Source organism: Corvus kubaryi, unplaced genomic scaffold (genome assembly GCF_017639235.1).
Source record: "Corvus kubaryi isolate FWS band 111438036 unplaced genomic scaffold, C.kubaryi_AGA036_p1.0 37256, whole genome shotgun sequence".
In the NCBI taxonomy this organism is placed as follows: Eukaryota; Metazoa; Chordata; class Aves; order Passeriformes; family Corvidae; genus Corvus; species Corvus kubaryi.
Window position 1 is genome coordinate 1,752,793 of NW_024581076.1, and position 22,419 is coordinate 1,775,211.

Consider the following 22,419-nt stretch of genomic DNA (forward strand, 5'->3'; position numbering starts at 1 on the left):
CTGCTGTTGGGTTCTCCCAAAACTATCTCTGCTTCAGGCTGAAAAAACTCAGCTTTTCCAGCTTCTCCTGAGAGGTGTTCCCATTCCCATCATCTTGGTGTCCTCCACTGAACTATCTCCAGTGTCTTCCTTGTAGTGGGCAGCCCCATATTGGGCACTATGTTTACGACCTAACAAAAGTGGGATAGAGGAGAATAGTTCCTTTTCTGCATCTCCTGGCTCTGCCCTCTTCCTACAGTCCAGATTGCTGTTAACCCTTTTGCTTCCAGCGAAACCTATGGGCCCATGCTCAGCTCTGGTGCCCAGCAGGACCCTCAAAGGTTTTTCTGCACAGCAGCTTCCTAGGCTGTCAGTGCCCAGTCTGTGCTGTTGCAGGGTTTTTTTCCTTCTCAGGTGAGAAGCTTTAAACTTATGCTTATTGATCTTCTTTAAGTTCTTGCTCTCCCACTCCTCCAGCATGTCTTGGATGCTTTTAAATGGCAGAGGAGTGCTAGAGCCCACCTACTACTCCCCATAGAGCAATGTCATCTGCAAACCTAATGGGAGTGCACTCTGATCAATACAAAGGTATTGAACAGGATGGCCCCAGGACAAGGCCCTGTGGTACTGCACTTGTTACCAAACTCCAGGTAGAGAATGTCCCATTAATTACCACCCTCCACGCATGATTATAAATAACATTTTTAGCCGATCTGGTTGTCCACCCATTCAGACTGAAAAAGCAGAAACTGGAAATAGGAATATTGTGAGAGACACTGTCAAATCACCTTCTTCTCCTTAATTTCTCCTGAAATCATAATATATATTTCTCAAGACAAAACCAGAAAAGATTTTGACTTTTGCAAATAACATTATTTTCTACAGTTCAAAATGTTTCTGCCTTTAAATTTCTTGGAAAACTGAAAATTTTTTCACACTGAATTGGAAACAAACCAATTCTGAGTTTGGAACAGACATACTTAATAGTGGTGCTTTCACTGGTCTGTGGCACAGTTCTTGTTGTTCAGGTTAGACTCACTGGGAATACTTTATTTCTGTCTAAGAGTGCCTCATCAACACAGCCCAGCCTGTAACATTATTATTTGTACTGGAGTTTTACTCATATCAGTGAATGGCCTGATTAATTTTATTGTTCTAGCTTTTCATTTCTGAATTACTGCCATTCCCAGTAAGATTAGGCACACACTAATTTCCTTTGCATTATAGATGAGGCAATAAATGGCGGGACTATAAAGTATTTAGGAGGTAACTCCCCTTATTTGCCTTCCCATGTATTTATTTACCATTTCACAGTGGCGTGGCAGATGCTTAGGTGCTCATGTGCCTTACATGATTGTGTGATAAGACATAATTGCTGTTTAGTAACTCTGCTGTGATCTGGTGTCTTCTTCACAGAGGCAAGGCCTTTGTTTTGAAAGGCCAAACAGAAGCACACAAATCCTTACAAGATGTATAGTTGAGGTTGGTGCTCTTAAAAGAATACTAGCCCTTAGTCAGATGGACAGTGGCTTTTGACATGGAGCACTGATTACCAGCATTACTAAAACTTTTTGTCAAGCATCTTAAAGACTTAAAATACATATAAAATTCTAGGAACTTCAGGGTAATTTTATATCTAATTTAAATAGCTGTAAAGTAGGTGATCATGTCAGCTATTCAATAAAAAGAAGCATTGAAGTAGCTGTATACAATTGAAAGTGAGTCCATGTCCAGCCATAATAAAATGTGTGAAATTGTTAAACCAAAAACTGGTGGGGAAACCAAAGCAAATATACTCCATGGATATACTGAACTTCAGGACTGCCTAGGGGCAAGCACTGGACCAAGAACTTCTCCGTTGTCCACTTTCACTTAGACTGGTTTTTTGCTTCTTCATTTCACCAGTCACTAAATATCTAAATAATCTCTGGGCATAAAAACAGCAGACAATGGAGCACAGCTCAGAGAAGGCTGGTTGCAGAATTGGAATCAGTAGAAGCAAATTAGTGGAATATTGGTGCTATTTAGCCTGAGTACCAGAGCTGGATCACAGATTGACAGGATCTTGGCTGGATCTATCTGAGGACAGGCCCCTCTACCCTCAATGCTTTGTACTCTTGTGGAGTACTCCTTCCCATGCAAGTTCAGGGATATATGGCACTGTGCACCACATACCCATTCCATTAGTAGGTTTTGGTAGCTGTTTATCGCTGTCCACTGCTCCACCTCTTGTTTCTAAATCACAGGTGACTGAGTTGATAGGTGGATGAACTCTTTATCTCCCTGACAGATCTTGGTTCTACAAAGGCCAAGGCATAGTCTTTTTGTAAGCTCATACCACTTCACCTGCATTGGATAAAAGCAGATTGTACAATGATTGAAATGCTGATTGCAATCAAGTCATTCAGTTTCTGAAGATACTTGCTGGTCACTGAGTTCCTTCAAGTCAACAAATGGATCCTGCTAAGATATACAATTATCCCCAGTCCCCAGGCATCCTTATCAGGGAAAAAAAATATGTTTGACTCTCTATTAGAGTTCAGGCTGTTTACTTACTGTGTTCATGGGACATCAAGAACACTTGAGTCCTGCCCAAGCCCTGTGCTCAAAAATGTAGTGCTGTCTCTCTGTGTGTTAAGGATAAATTTGATTAAAGCCTTGGTGAGGTCTGCTTTTAAGTGCCAGTGGGTCTGCAAAGGGATTTTACTCTTAGAAGTCAGGAATGTAACTTTGCACAGTAGTGATATGCTCTGCTGATTTCTTATATTCCTTTTGTAATTTCCTCCCTAACAATGTTTACTTCCTTCTGAAGATAAAGGCTTTGGAGAATTTTCTGAAACTGTGAAATCCTATTCATTTGTCAGGAGCATTACTTTTATAATAGATAAACTTTCTTTATCCATTGCTTCAAAATATATTTATTTCAGTTTTATGTGTTTCGGCTATATTTTCTATTTATTAGACCAGACACTTAAATTAATGTAAGTCCTTTTGTACTTAGATTAACAGTTAATTTCTTCTTCAATTCCTGCCAATCCAAATTTTCTGGACAATCTTTCTTTCACTTCCAAGCTACTGATAAATATGCTGAGGGCTGGCAGTGCTACACTTAGCAGAACTGAGTAAAAGAAAAGAAAGACAGGAAGAATTTTTCTTGCTGGAATTACAAGTCACTAATTTCTCCCTGGGAAGTAAAATTTATAAGGATGATTTTTCTTCTTTTTATATTAAGCTGAGACTGTGTTTCTTAAATTTTTAAAAACTTTTGCCACCTGCAAAATAATAAGAAAATATTTACCTCTTAGGTATGCCTCATAGACTTTCTGTAGAAAAGAGAAAAAAGAAAGAAAAAGGAAAGGAAAGAAAAAGAAAAGAAAAAAAAAGAAAAGGAAGAAAAACATTTCCATAAACCACAACATGCAAAGCAGTTAATGGTTTACTTAACATAGGAAAGACTTGACCTCCAGAAAAGCATGAAATCTTGTGATTAGTGACCTACTGATCTTGGAAAATGAAATATGCGGATTTGACTCATTTTGAGCCAACAGAGGAGCTGAACTTAGTTCTCTGGCGTTCTGTATAAGTGATACATAAAGATATCTTTGTGGATGTGACAGGACTTTGAATTCCTTTAAAACAAAACAGCACATTTCTTTGAGAAACGGCTTAACCAAATGTCCTGTTTGAGACACCTAGGCTTCTTGCCCATATTTGAGTTACAGCTAATTCTAAAGCCTATATACAATTAAGTAAAGGTGTGGAGTTTTAGAAACAACTTGTCCTCAGCATTCCCTGTGGAAACACACGTTAAATGACTCAGGCTCTGCCTGATGAACCACAGCCCCACAACAGTAGGTAGTAGCTGTTTATCTATCAGACAAGATAGATGGGTTAGAAACTTTTCCACCAGCATCACAGAAAGATTGTACATCAGCTATGTAATGCTTTTATGGCTTTTTCTACAACTTCAGAGCTGCTTTATGTCACAGTGTGAGGCTAGAGCATCAAAGCCGGTGCAAATCCTGACAATAACTATTCACTTAAAATTAAGAAAGATCCTACTCTTATTTCATGGTGTGTTATTGCAAAGTATGCTTGCTGAAAAAACTGCAGTGATCCAGATGTTCACAAAGATAAGCAAGACTAAGAGTAACTGTCATCTATCATTCTTTGACCTCATGTTGTTTTTAAATTATTTCAAGGATGTAGGCCTGACTAAGATATTTAATGAATGTGATCAAGGGTTTCTTTTTTTTCCCCAGAAGTTAGCAGTTGTGCTTGAGTTGCTTCCTGTTTTGAATACTCATTCTGCTTTCTTTTTAGTATCTAATTTAGGGGTCCAATTAGGAAACTGTCTTCTCTGAACACCCTTTATCATCTATGGAAAAAAAGTAGTTGGTTCATCCTGGTTTAATTCCCTGTAACTAGGGCAGGTTAATTGCTGGGTTTTCCATCTTTTCAACAGAGTGAGAGCTAAGCTCTGCCTTCAGCAAGCTCTCTCCCTCTGGAGGTGTCAACCTCTCTCTCTCTGCTGAAGGACAAAAGGAGCCAGAGGGGACTAGCCTCTGAAGATAGGCACCTAAATTTGATTTTCCTTAATTTAGTTGATGTGATTAAATTTGATCATGTGTAAGTTTTATTTTCATTTGGACTTTTAATACAATTTTATTTATTCTGAACTAGCTCACTGGAAAAACATTTTGGGTTTGTGCTGTTTTGAATGCTGTGCTTTCCTAAAGCCTGTCTGACAAGGACTCCACAAATTTACCTATGCCAATAACAGAGGTTCAAGGAGAGGGGTCAGAGTGTATCTAACTGCTAAATCCTGGGAATGATATCCTGAACAGTAATCCTGGCCGCAGTCAAAAATTAAAGTACAGCACAGAGCTAAGTGAGGAGGACTATGACTTCTCTGTCACTGCTAGAAATTGCTCTTCTTCACATAAATTGTAATTGTCACAGAGTATTTTTGAAGTGCAATTGGAATGAGCATACAATTGGATGCAATTACCTCAGAAGTAATTGCAAATATCTCCCTTGGGAAGATACTCTGAGACTTGTCTGTTTACAGTGAGAAGCCAGACCCTAATTCTCTCCATCCTTACATGCACACACAGTCTCACATTTAGGTTAACACTCTAGTCAGTGTCATATCTATTCAAGGCCATTTTAGTGATTTAGGCTGTTGATGCAGTACTCTTTATAGTTCTAAAATTCAACATCCAGGCTTGGTAGACTGGATTTCCTAAAAAAAAAAAGAAAAAGAGTTTTGGGACAAAGTCTTCATTTCTGCTCGCAGCAAATACAAACCAGACAGATTCATCACTGTCATTATGGTGCACAGAAATGTATTCAGGAAAGAAGCCGTGTGGCTATGTTTTGCTGCTCTCATCAGATTCCCAGCAGTAGTTTCTATATTATGCCATACTCATGGGCAGCCTCCATCCTTCAGCCTGCTGTGTCCACCCACCAAACTTATCCCAAGTCCGTTTGATGTTCAGGGACATGGAAAGAATGGTAAGTGGATGTTGTAAGCAATGTCAGCTTCCTTTATATTTGTGGAAACATTTCTTCTCAAAAGTTCAATTCAAATACATTTCCTTCAAGATCAAGGAATGCCCTTATGTTTGGGGCACAGAAACGTTTATCACTTCAGGAGCTGTCCAGAAATGTATTATCTTGGAAAATATTCAGCATGCAACATTTTCCCTCCAATTCTGTCTTTCTACCTCTGCCTCAGTTTCTATGTCTGCTTCTATCTGTGTCTTTATGTCTTTGTGTCTTTAATTCTTTCAAGAAACTATATAGAAATATATATCCATATTTACCCACTGGTAATTAAAAGAACATTCTAGTTCAACTGTTGTCATGTCACCAAAATCTTTATTTTTTTTTAAACTATGATATGCATTTTGAAACTAACTTCTTTTTTCTTTTCAAATCCATGAAACAAGATATTTGAAGTTTTTGTTGTTAAGTTTTTCTTTAGAGAGAAATTTGTCAAATCTATTTCCTTAAAAAATATTGCATTCAATGAAATGAAATTTTTCAACCAGAAAAAAACTTTCCTTTAATACACAACCAGTCATTATAAAGGTTTTTTTCAAGAAAATGTTGCAGTAGACCATGTGAGGGTGGTTGTAGTGCATCCTAGTAGGTCTTCTAGAATTTCTGCACGACTACAAATGTGACAAGAATAGCAATTCTTACTGCACCAGTATTAGAGGAGCTGAGATTGCAGCCCAGCTACTGACATTGAGGATGACACTTTTTGATCTAGGTCTTCTTTCTTGTATAAATAATATGCTGTATTTTTGGATTTTGTTGTTTGTTCACTGAGACAAGAGGCTGCTGCATCACTCTGTTGTCGGCAAATGGAAGAAAGCTGTTTCTTTATATATATGCTGTAAACATATTAGAGTTATTTTTATAGATGAATACCATGTGACCACTTTTCCATTGCTGTACTTGCTTTATAAATATGATAATAAAGAATAGTTTTAGATCAAATGAGAAAATTGCCTCCCTTTCTTCTGCTTTCTGGTACAAACTGGAAGCAAGGAAGAAAAATTACACTCTACTCAACAACAGTGGTTATAATGGGAACTGGTCTTATATTATAAACTCATCACTGGTATCTTGTCTTAAATTTGATTTACAGCATTCATAATGCTTTCCCTTACTTATGTCTTCCTTCCTTTCCTTCTTCCCTTCTTTTCTTTTTTTTCTTCTCTGGGGAGTTTCAGTTTTATATTGCAGTCTTGGGCTCTGTCTGGCTCTTCCTAAGACTTATTGCAGACTTTCACTTTTCCTTCCTTTAACTTTTACCTCTCTTAATACTCAGGAAAAGTTTGGGGTTGTTTGGTATTTTATCATGTATAACATAAAGACACTGCATCCAATCAGCACAACGATCAAGTATCCCATTGGAGAGGACAATATTTCTAAGACAGGATGCACAGACAAGCAAACATACACTGTGAAAGAAATGTTCAGAGGAACAGCCAGAGGGAAAGGGGGGTGTGCCATTTCAGAGCTGCCCTGAAGAGTAGCTCTGCAGTGTACACTGAACTCATGCTCTATGTCCAAGTTTTGGAAAAGGCAAAAAATGTGATTAAATCTATTGTGATTGGAGGTTTGAACTCCTTCTCTGAACAGAAGGGAAAAAGGAAACACACTGAGATCTTTTTTTATAGGAAGTGAACTGCTTTGCAGAAGTAATCAAGCTGAGAGCCGTGTGGTTCAAAGGCAATTTTAGCCGCTCATATGGAGTACCCTCTGTAGTGACTGAGAGATAGCGAAAAATGAACCTCTTAATGAGAAGGAAAGTATACACAGGATAAAAATATTAAAGGTATCCTACCGGTTATGGAATCGATGTTTATTGAAATATAAACTCTTTGCTTGCTCTGTACTGAGGTAAATTGAGAGTAAAAGGAATGTAAAGTACTAAGTAACTTCTGGGCATTTGGATACTTTTTGATGATAAAAATACATTTTCTTTATAGCAAAGACAAGGGCAGTAGCTTCTGTCTACTTTCTCCCATTGTAAATCTCAGGTCAATGAAGTTACACTGTTACAAAGGTGGTAAAATCAAGAGCAGCTCTCACCCTTGCATTTTCACCCAACATATTTATTAAAATCTAGGTTTTATGATTTAAGTTTCAGAAGCAAGGCGCTTTATGAATGCTGAATCTGATTTCATGCACATTCTCCCCTGTTTAAGTCCTAAAATCCTTATAGTGTAACTGGATTTTTTTACCACCTGATGGTTAAAAGGAAGAACAGGAAAACCACATCTAAACAAGTCTGGATAGAGAGGAATAGGGATCCTGAAATGGGGACTAATTCTTAGCAATTTAAACATGGTAATTTTGACTGGCTATTTCTTCTACCAGAATATTCACATCTCTATATCCTCATTTTAATTGATGAGGGTAGAGAAGGGGTAAATGTACCGCATTTATTCATTTAATTGTTTAGACACAGACAATCCTGAGCTGTGTTTTGATTTTAAACTGTTCTGATTAGTTTTTAAATTACTTTATGCCTTCAACATGGTGCTCAATCACTACAATTCCAATAAAATATTAAAGAAAACCCTAGAAGTAAACCTCTATTATTAGAAACACAAAAACGTGATGGTAGGATGTATTTCAATCAGAAGTGAAGTCACAGCACAATATTTTAGAAAAACAAAATATTTTATGTTACAAATAAATTATTGATAAAAGAAACTTTCCTTTTCTATTTACCAGTGGAGCTTAATCTTGTAGATTGTAGGCATTGTTTTAAAAGGGAAATAGGAGCTGATCTAGTATCATGCACACTTTTTCTTCTAGGCTAAGGAGCCTGAAAAGCCTCAGCCATAAACCAGGTGTAATGAAACGTGTTCAACTCTGGGGACTTCAACATTTTCAAATTACTACAGTTTAGCAATTTTTCATGTACCAGGTTACAAGTACCTGTCCCTATCTGCACTATGGCAAGTGCATAGTAATGCATTTCACCTTCACCCTTTTTGATTGTTAGCTTGCCTAACTTGAATGACCTTTCTTTGCCACGGGCTGAGAGAGTGCACAGCACTCAGCAATGTGAAAAGCTGGTATGGATTTAATTATAAATTCAAGCTTTAGAACAGCGAACTGCAAATCTACCCATACTAGCTGGGAAACACATACATACCATGAAGAGGTGTTCATAAAGAAACTACTCTAGACCTTCAAGACGTACTTGTTTTCCTAGTACAACATTATCCTTTTAGGTTTTTACTAGGACACAAACAGAGGTACCAAAACATCAGAAGAAACTTTGTGCCTGAATTCCAGGTCTGATTTGCACATCTGTTTTAAAACTGGCTGATAAACCTCTCTGTGCTACTAAGAGTCCTGCCTTTCCTGTGGGATGATGAGCAAAGTTCTGCAACTGCTTTTTCTTGACAATAATGGGACATAATAAGGATGTTATTAGAAGAGTCCCTGAAGTCATAAAAAGCAAAAAGCACAGAAGCCTGAAAAGATGGCAACATAAGCAATTGAAAACAGTATGTGGTGTGAACAGCCCACAAATGTCAGACTGTGCAACTTTTTGCTGAAAACAACAAAATTCAAACTGGGAGAAAGCACTCATTCTGCAGATACCACATTTAGAAAGACTGGCCAACATCAGAAAACAAAAAAATCACACTCGGTTAAAAGAAAAAAAAAAATGCAACTCTTGTTTGTACTCTCAAGCACATCCATTTAGGTAGATACATTTTATTGCAGTGATACTGACTTCTGTGGCAGGCATTAAGCTACTATGGCCAGGTGTGAATTCAACAAAAAATGAGATGGAGCCTCACTTCTTTTCAAAGTAACAGCACTAGCATTCAGGAAGCAGTAGTCATTGGGGCTGGTAACGCAAAGCCTAAGGGCACGGTCTAGCATAACATAACTCTCAATGTCACCAACAAAAAAAAAAATAATTAAAAACTTCATCCTGACCTAGGAGATTCTTTTACCTCTCTGACTATCTGTTCACCAGTTAAAGCTGAGGCAGCAGTATAGGGAAATCATATACTACAAGAACCACAGAGATATTTTGTGATGAAACAGTGTTTCATTGGAAAACACGAATTGGTGGAGTATAAAATATTTCACTGAAAACCTCCTGAGCTTTCAGCAAGAAAACCTTCACCAAAAGCACAGGAAAGCTCCACATAACTCTGTCCAGGTTGCTGAAAGATTATTCCTTGAGCAGCAGCTCTGGGACACCTAATGTGCTAATGCTAAGCACATTGCCTGCATTCTCGGCATTGGTGTCTCTACCTGATATATTCGGGGGAACAAACTTACTTCTGACAATAAACCCAGTTCTTCTCATGGAACCTGTAAATATCTAATTCGCAGTTTTGAGTCAGCCTGCTTGCAGGCTTTCTTTCAAGTTGTGGACAAGAAGAGTACCTGTGTACCCTGTGTGATGTACACTTTCTGGAAGCACAGGCTGGAGAGGACGATTTTCAGGACAGGCAGTCACTGCAAAAGACAGAAGCTCTGGGACTTGCAGCTCTACCCAGATCTCATTTCTGGCCCTGTGGAAGGGAAGCTCTGGAAAGACTAATGAAGCACAGCAATCTGAGGCACAGTCCCCAAGGGCTCGGTATTTAGGACTAAGGCATTAACTTTGGCAGAGTGACTGCATCCCGTGTAACAGCTCTGTGAGAAAGAGGGCAGGAGTCTCTGGAGAGCTGTGCAGCTATTCCCTGGTGCTAGTTTTGCCTGGGATAGAGTTAATTTTCCTCTCAGTAGGTTGTATGTGGCTGTGTTTTGGACTTGTGCTGGAAACTGTGTTTGCTAATACAGAAATGTTTTCTTACTGCTGAGCAGCTCTAACACAGTGTCAAGGCCCCTTCTGCTCCTCGCACCACTGTACCAGTGAGGAAGCTGAGGATGCACGAGGAGCTGGGAGGGGACACAGCCGGGACAGCTGATCCCCCAGTGAATATTCCAGACCACACAGCATCAGCAGTAAAAAGCTGGGGGAAGAGGGAGGAAAGCGGGACATTGGGAGATAAGTCCTTTTTCTTCCTGAGTAACATGTGATGGAGCCCTGCTTTCCTGGGGATGGCTGAACACCTGCCTGCCCACGGGAAGGGGTGAATTTTTTTTTTTTTTTTGCTTTGCTTGTGCATGCAGCTTTTGCTTTTCCTATTAAGCTGTCTTTATCTCAACACAGGAGTTTTCTCACTTTGCTCTTCGGTTTCTCTCTGCCATCCCATGGCAGGGCAGTGAATAAGCAGGTGTGTGGGGCTGAGCTGATGGATATGGTTAAACCATGACATCCCCTCATAGTCACATTTCTTTGACACCACATTTAGTTTCTCACCCTCAACTGTATTCTTCTGCAGAATAAGAAAATGTTTGAATTCTCTAGAAAAGAAAAAGCAAGTGGTTTTCCTATCAGCTGCACTTGTCACACATTTTCTGTAGGGTTATAAGTATTCTTACATCTCAGACTTTATCTAGCACTGCTAGAAATATACTTCACAAAGGTATAATTCTTCTGTCAAACACAAGTTACAGGCGCAACTCTGGCTTTGTCTATTGCATGAATTTTGTTTTGAGATGGATTATTATAGAAACAGATCAGGTTAAATCAACTCAATCCCACTATAATGAACCAAAAGCTGTTTTATTCTCCAAAACCAATCTATTACCTACCCTTTTTATAAGTTTAATGTTACCTAACTTCAGCTAGTTAAAATAATGAGGCAGATGTAGTATAAACTTATTTTCTAGGGTCCGTCTACAAGTTATATTACAAGCTTAGGCTAGCCAATTATTCTTCTAAAAATCTTAGGCTTATCCTTAAGACCAGTCTTGTTCTTTTTGTTTTAAAATTTAATCTCTCATGGAATATTCATGAGTTCATCGGACAGTGAAGAAGCAAAGCAGTGAGCAGTACTAAGAAGAGGGGGACCATGTGGAGAAACCTGCTCCTGCTAAGCTCAGTCTGAGCCCTGATTCATGAACTGCTGGGGAGCTTCCTCAGTGTGTTGTCTATGTTATTACTCTATCCAGGGCTGAAAACAATTCCTGTAGAATTTTCTGCTGAACACACAGCTGGAAAAACAATTTCCATGCTGTACAAGTTTGTTTTCTGAAGATATTTCATTAATTTTTCTGTTGTTTCCTGCCCTATCACCTCTCTGCATCTTGTATCAATTATGGCAATTCACAAGCAAAGCTCTGTGAAGTTCTAAGCAGTACATGTGCTCTTACAAGAGAGGAGGGTTTCTGTGATAGACTGCAGTTCCCTGTTGACATCAATGAGATTCAAAGTTAGATAGAGTTATAGCAAGTGAATTATGAAAATGAGTAGATTTGTTCAATAGATTCCCTTTCATATCATGGTATTAGTAATATTTACTTTTTACTTGGAGTTCTGTTTCAACATAATTTCCTGCAAAGGAACATATTCTTCAGCAAATTTCATGGCCTGGGAATCTGAATATCAGCAAGAATTAAACAATGTAGGGTAGGATCCCTTTTGCCTTCATTCTAGGTGTTATGAAAAATTATTTAACTCATAATAGAACAAAGCTCTTTATTTTCTTTAAGGGTTCACTATGGAGGGCTACATTGTGAGTCAATATTGGACAGTTCCACAGAGCTACACTTGGCACACAATCACATAATTACATATGATAAAATGAAATACTCTCTCAGGCTATTTATACAAATTTCCTTTATTTAATGGAAAGGGACTTCTAAGCTTTCCAAGAGCAGAAAAATGATGTTTTTCTGGGATCAGGCTAAGTACCAGGAAACCTCACAATCAATAATTCCATTTACAATTTCTCAGAATTAATCCTTTTCTTAATGACTTTTTTCCTCCTTGCATTGATACGGAGTCTAGATAGAGCTGCAAGACTGCAAAGTTAAAGAAATATATTGTTTCCATGTTGGAAATGATAATGGTGAAAATAATTCAGACTGACTGAAGACAGAGACAACACCGCAAACTAGGGCAGTCCATGGCTATTGTAATTATTTTTAAATACTTGGTGTCAGAGGAGCAAGGGGGAGTATACCAGCAGTTAAATTTCCATACAGTGCTGTAGTGATCTTTTGGCAAGGCAGAAATAATGGATAAAACAGTTTTTTTGGCTCTGCAGGAGATTATTGAGAATTCTTAGAGCTGAAGGTAAATCTATGTGCAGAGAAGTTTATAATAATCACAATCCCAATCTTGGTAAGACAGAGTAGGAACTGGGTGCTCTGCCAGATTGGAACACTTCCAAGAATATCTGTATATTGGGCAGGATTAGTCCTTCCTTCTTTCCTTGCAATCAGCTTTTGGGCTCCTCACCACAGTGAGCACAGTGGTAATGTGCTTTGTATTACACTCCTATTGAGGGTGGCGAGTACTGGGTGACAGTGCCATGTAAGCGCAGGTTAAAGGTTTGTTGGTCTGTTGGCTTCTTTGTAAGGATGTCATGCATCTAGACCACTGCTACCAAGAGTAAAAAAAAAAAAAAGAGTTATATGAAGCAAAGAATTAAACTCTCTGTTCCCTAATAAGGGAGTACCATCTGGAAAAGCTCAGTGGAACAGAGAAAGACAGGGAAAAAAAATCAAGAGATAATATTTTAAATTAATAGATATATATAATACTAGTAGCCTAAAAAAAAAAAAAAAAGATAGAATCCTGCTTCTGTGAAGGCTTCTTGAGCCCTATCCACAGAGTAGACATATTTTTCAATTATTGGTAATTTGGTTCCCAAAATTAATTTTAGAACTATACAAATTATTAGGACATTTATAAGAAAAAATGATTTTTAAATTTTAAAAATATACTTAATTTATTTATTTTTTTGAGATATGGATCCAAACATCTCATTTTGACACCTCTAATACAATATTTTAAGTTTGTTTTGAAATGTGGTTTTTACGTTTTTAAATTGAAGGGAAAAAGTGTTTCAGTATTTCAGATGCAAATTAATCAACTTCAGACTGATACAGCAGCAGTTTATTTTAGCTTATTTTATTTCAGAATTATACAAATAAACTACATTCCCCTCGAAAAATTATATATAACTGGATTTCATTTTGAGCACATTTGATTCACTGTTTTGTGATGATATTTCATGTACTGGGGTTCTCAGGAATGTCTGCCTTGGCCCAGGGTCCCCTAATTTTTCAAAGTCCCAGACCTGCAAAAAATCTAAGTGAATTCCAGTGAAAAAGACCCATCAGCCCTCAGAAGTTAGAACTTGTTTTCAATTAACTGTATTTAGCAAGCAAATTTCTTATTTCTTCACCTTTGGGATTACTCTTTGATACCAGTTGTTATGAAAGAGGCTTCTTGTAAATTGTTTTTACTGTCAGCAAGGAAAAAGACTAGTATAATCCTAGACTTAGGACTTAGCAAATTGAAGTGTTACTTAAAGTCACTTTTGCACTCCTTTTCTCTGGACTTTTTAATAGGCATATAGGAGCAACTCATAGAAACATTTCATGGATGAAAAATCATCATCACAGGACATATTAGTTAAGTATAGTGAACTCACTGACCCTGACAGAGAACCTTGCTATTATTCATTAAAAATGAAAAGTGGTCAATGTTCTTTGCATGATGTAGCATCAAGAAAAGTAATTAAGCCTCAGTGGTACTTTCGTCAAGTTTTTCTCATTTATGGATCTGTTTATAGAAAAAGGAGTTGGTCTCCCTTGAGTTAATGGACTTTTAGCCTTTTTGGGCGCTGATGTCTTTTCACCATTGTACACCAGTTCTGGTTAAGTATTGTGAGTACTACAGAAATGCAAACATATAATGGTGTAGATATTCATGAGCTAAATTTCATCAGATTTAACACATGTTGTATTAGCTAGTTCCAGCTAATTAGGTAAACATCTGCTAAATACGAGATACCTGGGAGTCTTGCACTTAAGGTAAGACTGGGACTCGAGATCTTGGCTTAGTTTTTATTTGTACCACAGACTCTTATTCTGTGTGCCAGGTTTTCCCACTGCAACCTTTCTGACAGGTCTTGATTGACAGCAACAAGTTGATTCATATTTGAGGAGATTATTACAAAAACTCTTGGGAGAGTTCTACTGAAATTCCTGGTGTTGTGGGAGATAATTTTTCACAAAGGGAGTAAAGTTGCTTAAAAAGCAATTTTAATTAAAGATGTAAAGAAAATTCTTCCAACACAGATGAACATTGTCATGCTTTACAGTTCTTGAGGAATAATTTAGAGCGTCTTCTCTAAAGAAAATCTTACACTTTATGCTACATCTAGTGCCACTTTTTTTCTTTCTACTCACTTCTGAAAGCTGTTCCTTGTGCCCAATTGTACTTCACAGACTGGTTAAGGTAACTTTGGCAGCTTTTCTTTCAGTTTTCAGTTCTTAGCAGAGTTGATGCAGAGCTGTGAAATAACCACAGCCTCTTTAGCCCACCAGAAAAATCTGAACAGTTTCTTCAAAAAGGTTGCATACAGTCCCCTCCCTTCTTACTCTCTTTCCCAGCCTTTAGCCTTTGCATTTTGGTTGTGGAAGTAAAAGACCTTTTATGTCTTTCTCCTTCACTCCACCAGATGTCAACAGAATGACCTTCCCTTCCAGCAATGTACCCCCTCCCTGATTTTTGGGTGAAGGCTTGTGACAGTTTTACTTTTCTCTTCTGCCTCAACATCAGCAGTGCATGGGCTCTTTTACCTTAATGTTCACCGAGGTGGTTGATCTGCCTAGTTTTATTCTGGATAAATATTTATTTTATTTTATTTTATTTTATTTTATTTTATTTATTTATTTAGTTTGGTTGCCAGAAAAACAGCTCAATTCTGCACAAAGTTGTTTCTTGCTTGTTCTTTGTGAAGGAAAACACAGTGTTTGAAGTTTTTCCATACAGGAAGGGCAGAAGGAAGAGAACCAATGGGAGTTCATGCTACTCCTGAAGGGGTTTCATCCTTTGATACCTTGTTATTTCCTGAACTGTGGTATTGCAATTCATATTTCTCCTTGACTACAATGAAGGTACAATCAGCTTAGAACAAAACAGGTCTCCTCAGCTCTGGGCATTTTGTGAGACAGAAGCCACAGGGAAATGATCTGAGAGCACGCCTCAAGTTGTCCTACATCTCTCCTCAGGAACGGCCTGGGACTTTTAGTCCTCATTTTCCTTCCAAATCAGGAAAATGCACACTCAGGACCTGATTTCTCTGTACCTTAATTCCACTTCTTTGCAGTCCTTGGGGTTTCTGCCTGTTAGCTGTGCAGGTAGTCCGGGCAAACCATGACCCTTGTTATGAAATGTACAGAACCTAGAATACATTTTCATGATAGCCAAGGCTTCCATTGTTGCATTCATTTTAATTGCCAACCCAATTTAATATTAGTCTTACCTGTGTATGTTATTTTGTTCTACACCCTATTCTCGAAATTTATCCTGTTTTAAGATACATTCTGACTGCAACCCTTAGACCTTTTACTTGTCTTATTCTTGCTTTTTTTTTAAATCTTATGTGTTAAATATTTATGCCTTTCATCTTTATGTATGATTCATAACAATCTATCAGTATTTCTCCATGTCCTGAATGTAAAATAAGCCTATATAGGTAATATATGACACTGGCCAAGTCCAAAATTGTGACTTGATACCCAGTACAAGGACAGACAAATGAAAACCTAAACCTTCATTAACTCAATCTGTACATGCCATAAAAAAACCCCCAATAAATAAAAGAGCTTTCACTCCTTCAGCTGAAGCAGCAGATTTGTGGCTGTATGAGAGGCCAGAAAATAAAAATATTTTCTGTAAAATTTCAGGGAGTTTGTTGTTTACTTTTGTTTGCAGAAAGAAAAGAAATGTAATTTTTTTTGTGGGTTTGGGATTCTTTAAAATCAGAAGTAAATTAGAATATTTTGTCTCCAACTAGCTAACACATATAATCTGTAGTTAGGATTTCTACGGAGCCTGAACAGTCCATTTTCAGTTCTTGCTGGTTCCTAATCATAGGAACTCTCTGAGCATATTCAAATGACAAAAATAGAAAAATAGCTCAATATTCATTTTGCTGGTAAGGAACCGGCTTTTCACACAGGAGGTCTGAGCATCACATAGCACATAAAACCTCCAGGTTCAAATCCCACAACAAAGTCAAAAGAACAAGAATTTAAATCTTGTCCTCTTAATTCTAAGAGAAATCCTCAACTCTTGAAATAGTTCTACTTTTGGAAAAAGATACCTTCTTCTATTTAGAAAAAAAAATGCATCTGGGACTGAAGTTACTTATTCAACACAAGTTTTTTCTAAAAAAACTGCTTTCGTATTGTCATAATCCCCCCAAAAACATTAATAAATCCCAAACTATAAAACAAGGAAAGAGTTTCTGTTTTTATCAGCTCTCTGACAGCTGCAGTGCATATTGCAAACTAGTTGCCACTTGACTATATGGAAATAAAATATCACTGCCATACTGATACAGGTCCCATTTCTGGGAGAGCCAAAACTGTACTCACAAAACTTTTTCGCATAATTGCTTGTATTTTGTTTTACCACGCTTACTTTTACACACCTAAACTGCAGATTATGAGAGTATGTCATTCTTTAAATGTTTCATCTATTTCAGTAACATCAGGTGAATTATTTTCAAAATAGGCAGCTGACCCATATGTACTAGCAGCTGCCATTTTTGTGATGTTCAATACAGAATAACTGTTCAGAAGGAAATTTTTCCTTCCTTTGAGGAAGATTTCTGCCTAAAAAAAATATAAATATGATATAAATAATAAGTACTTGATTGCCATCTAAGGTAAGCTGATTTATGTTATCCTCGCAATTTTTAAAAGTGCATGTGTATGAATTGTACTGATAGAATTTATTTAATTTGCATTTTCATTAGTAGATGGTGCAATGTGTCATTAACGTAAACCAAGAGTAAGCTCTTGGTGCACCAAAGTACAAATAAAAGAAAATATAAGATTATAAGATACCAATGGGTTTTCTTTATTTGAAGATATAAATAGAATTTCGCCTTTCTTCCCTGCAGAAAACAACTTTATTGAGCAGGAAAATTTAAGGAATAAAATCCTTAGAACTAGAGTTTTAGAAAAAATGAAATATGTATCATGAGAAAGACATTATTTAATAAAAATCAGAATATTGTATGAGTCAGAAACTTAATTGTATCAAGACAGAACTCTGAACCTTTTTACCTGGAAAGCTATTTTTTGTATATAAGATAGAGTTGGACTGAGTTCCTGTCTAAACAAATCATTTGTTCTGAACAAAAAACATTGTTGGTGTGGATAGTTGAACCATGCTACATTGGAATGTGTTATTCCTAATGATTAGGTTTCCAATCTTGACACTCACTTGAATTTTAGCAATTTAATCTTCACAATATGAGTCTTTGCTATTTTTAATTGTCCTTCATAAAAGGAGTCTTTACTTTCATAAGGCACACTGCTTGTTATATGCATTTATTGGTATACCCTTTAAATGGGCAAACACTTTTAATCAGTGTGGATTGTATGTTGTCTGGCAAGAGAACAAAATATTATATTTGAGAAGCTCTAGGCCAAGACACAGTTTGATTCAAAAATATTTCTTTCTTTACAGCGGCAATATAAAGGCTTCTTTGTATACATGGTTTCTTTGTATGAATAATTCCTGTTACAGATCAGAAAGTGGCAGACATAAGATAAGAACACAATCACTGTTACAAAGAATTTAACATCAAAATAGTAGCTTAGTATCTAAATTACATAATAATGGCTTATCAAGTTGCACGTCTTTGTCTACATATACCTTTTTGCTTCCCTGAGTGGTGCAAACCAGGCTTCAATCCTACCTTTTACCCACCTGCCTGATTATACCAGCTAATTCAAAGAATCTATTAAAATTCACAAAGTTAAGCAGCAGCTGTGTAAGTATTTGCAGGGTCAAGCCCTTGTAGTTTAAATCTTTACTACATGTGTACGAAGAACCTAGCTAGGGGGGGCCCTGAAGGCTCATTTGCATCTCCTTGGCAGAAACCTGAGAGCAATTCTTTTGCAATACTCCAAACCCTACCTTGGAAGCCCTTTGAGGAAAAGGAAAAAAGAGGGATACAAGCCTTCCTGGAAGGAGAATATTTTTGCAGTCAAGCTACATGGAAACTACATCAAAAGAGCTTTTCAGGTAGCAAGACTTTTACACTCTGTCATTCAAAATACATTTCTTAGTTTGGTATTCATGGGAAAATTTTGCATTCTCCGTGTATATATTTTCTTTTAATTGATATGAACTAATTTAAGAATATGTATATTTATTCCTTTTATTTTTCACTGTATATTTGTAAGCCAAATTAATTTTGCTAGCAGTAGACAGCATATTTGCATTTTATTAGCATTCCTTTTCCTGTATTTTGATAGAAAGTTTCTTGCAGGATTATAGGCTGTGCAGAAACTAAGCAAACCCATAAAGGTCCCTAAGAGTCTGTGTGGAGGAGTGGCTGAGAAAAGGCTGGGGTTATATACCAGTTATAGGTACCTGGTTCTGAAAAAACGTATAATTTGGAAATGACTCCACTGCTATCCTTCAGGAATCTCTTTAGCCATATTTTTTAATGGATTTTTTTTTAATTGAATCTCCTTTCTTATCCTAGATAGATATTTTGCTTTTATTCTCTGGCCTTTTAAACCTTAGATATAGATAAAACCAAGAAAAAAGGCATTTTTCTCCGTGTAAGAAACTTCTTGTCTGAACCACAAACCAAGATGGAAATTCTACGTGCTGACTCTTTCTTATAAATTTAGAAATTGACTCAAAAATATACTGACTTTTTCTAGATATTTCAGAGCTAAACAAATTTTCCCCAGATTTGAAACATTTCCTTTACTCTTCGGAGTCACAGTTAGGGCATCCTCATCATAGGGGCTGGAAAAGCTCCCTGCAGACCAGGGATGATGACCCCAGCCACAGTCCTCAGGCACCTCCATGGGGACAGGACATCAGCCCCTGGGTTGGCACCTGGAACAGCAGAACTATCATGAGCCCAGGCATGGCTGAATCATGATGGGGACTTTGAAGTGGTGTGGTCTCTCCCATGGGCCATTTCTGTGGCCATGATCTCCCCAAAACATGTTGAGAGCCTCACACATGGTCACCATGGGCTACAGCAGACCTGTGCTACATCTCACCTAGGAAATTAATGTGGGATCATCCTTGCAGTTAAGAAAATTATAGTCCATCCTCATGGCTTGCTAGAACATACTCCAGCACGCATTTGGTCCATTCAATCTGTCACTTTTTCAAACAATTTCCAGTCACCTGTGACAGGTAAAACACCTCAATAAGGTAGTAGGCATGCAGCCTACTTTGGGAGCGAAAGAATTTGCTGCTACAACCATATGGACCTTTCTCTATTGGTTGTCCTCAATGGCCAGGAACATTCTTGGTCATAGTTTATTTAACTGGCATGGATGTAGTCCCCGAAACTTATGCCTGCTGTAAAAGCCCCGTCTGAATCAGTAGAACTTGGAAATGTGCATTACATCAAGGGAAATGCAATCTCTGTGAAGCTGTCTAGAATATGATGAAGGCACTGTCTACCTACCATAAGGTAAGGCAGCAGTGGAGATGCCTGCCACAGTACTTTACTGAACTAATTCAATATGAACTATTTGCCATTATCAAAAAATAAGATATTATACTTTGTATCGATTTTTTCCCTATCTTGAATCCTGTTGCAGCTTGCAGTATGAACTTCAGAATTTATCAGTTACCTCTTATATCTGTGTTCAGGTAGTTCTAGCCTAAAACACATGGCTCTTCTGTTACAGCTCTTTTATTATGTTTTATTGACCTATTTGTTTTCATATAGACTCATAGGCTCTTGTAAAGGTGCTCCAAATTCTCCTTAGTAATCACCAAAGCATAATAGCCCCAGCAGACACCGTTAAATGTCATCACTCTTTACATTTTATAAGTAGTGTTAGGCACGCCTTTCAGCAAGACACAGTGTGGTATGCTTACATTCCTCATCTTCTCATTTATATGTTAATAATGCATTTATTTGATTCGCATTCAATATTTTCTAGTGAATTGAGGTAAGGCTATCTCATCTGAGAATAGTATCTGTTATTTTCTTTTGGCCAATCCTATTAATGGTAATAGTGTAATTAAGCACATTGGCAAAAAAAAAAAAAAAAATTAAAAAGTAGTGATGCAAAAACTGTAGTTACTGAAGGCACATCGTTGATCCAGAGGGAAATCATAAGAGTATAGCAGAAGGACTGAATTTTCAAAATACTAAAAACTCTATGGTGTGCTACAGTACAGAGTGTAATATTATCTACTTGGGATCTAATAAGAAGTATTTCTTCTATAAAAGGTGGTATCTTAACAGGGAATTAGAAAAGAGTTAACCATACATTGTATGCATGAAAATGGTGCACACAAGATAAAAGGCCTCACCTGTGACAGCCAGTAAAGGTCATGAATTACTAATATTTTTTGTTACATGAAGCACCACCACCAAAATGTCGTTCTCAGGATAGGTGTAGATCTGATCCCATTCACTACACAGAAAATGAATCTAACTAGAGCAGATAAGGTTATTAGGAGGAGAAGACAAATGGGGTGTCTCCATTATAAGACAGAATCCAAGTAATTTAGTTGTTTTGCTAAACTGAATGACAAATGTGGAGAGGGTATTATCCTCACCTCAGAAGGTGACTGTGTGCCAAGAGAAATAAATAAAAGACCAGTATTTCCGATTTCTCTGTTTTCTTGTAGCATTAATTGAGCACTACCCACTCTTTGACTGGACAGGTCTTCTGTGATTAGAGTAAGGGAGATATTTGAGTTGTGCGAATTGCTTTGACACCTTAGAAAACTCTTTATACAATATTTAGATGTGGGAGAGAAAGGAGAAAGATGGGAATAGGAAAGGAAGGTAGAAGAAGAACCTGTTGACAAATGAGGCATGGTCACAGAGATCACAGCTCAGGTCTTCTGCTAGGGGTAAGTGTACGTGGTTACATGTGAAGATAAGTGTGGCCATGGTATTTACGTCATACTTCAAAGGGATCTGTAATTAAACTGTGTGGCTTCCCCTGGAAAAAAAACCCCAAACCCAAGAACTGTTAACTTACACAACCTAAAAGACGCAACATTCAGAAGAACAAATAGGGCCATAAATTTAAACTAAAAATTGAAAGAGAGTACCTGGCCTTTCTAGAAGTGACATCCTAAACATCCTTGCAGAGATGCGTGGGGGAAAATGTACTTTCATATAGAGATATTTCAGTTTATCAGAGGTATTGTGTAACATGTTTGTCCTCAATAGCAAATGATGGTACTGAGACTTGGGTGTCCATTCCATTGTTCTCTTTTATAACCTCTGAATAAGATAATTATTCATCTTTCTGTCCATACCAAAACAATAATAGGTGATTCTTGGTTTAAAAGTAACTTGCTCTTTTGAAACTTCAGACTTCTAGGGCTTCTGGGTGTTACTAGGGGCAGACCACATATCGCAACATCTAATCAGTTCAAGAATCTTGATGCAAGTCCTACCATTAAACAAAAAACCAAACAAACAAAAAAACAAAAAAAAAAGAGAAGAAAATAGAATGACAAGGAAACACAAAATGGCTTGGAGGCACATAATGCAAAACTAAAGAAAAAAACCCTGCATTTTCTACCCTGAAAGTGATATTGTTTAAGTTAAAAACATTCCATTATTCAAATAAGATTGCTTTAAGTTAACAAGTTCTGGTGGTTTCTGTGGAAACAGGGTCAGAAAGCTATAGGTAGTCAGCGTGCTGCCGTTAGCTGAGAAGGAGATCTCTCACTTGCAGATTTCAGGAGTTGCCTGCCTGCTGGGTAACGTATAAAAAGGCAGCTTCCAAAAGTAGTCTGCAGGGTTTCAGACTGGTGGAAAGGATGTAAGGTTAAAAAAA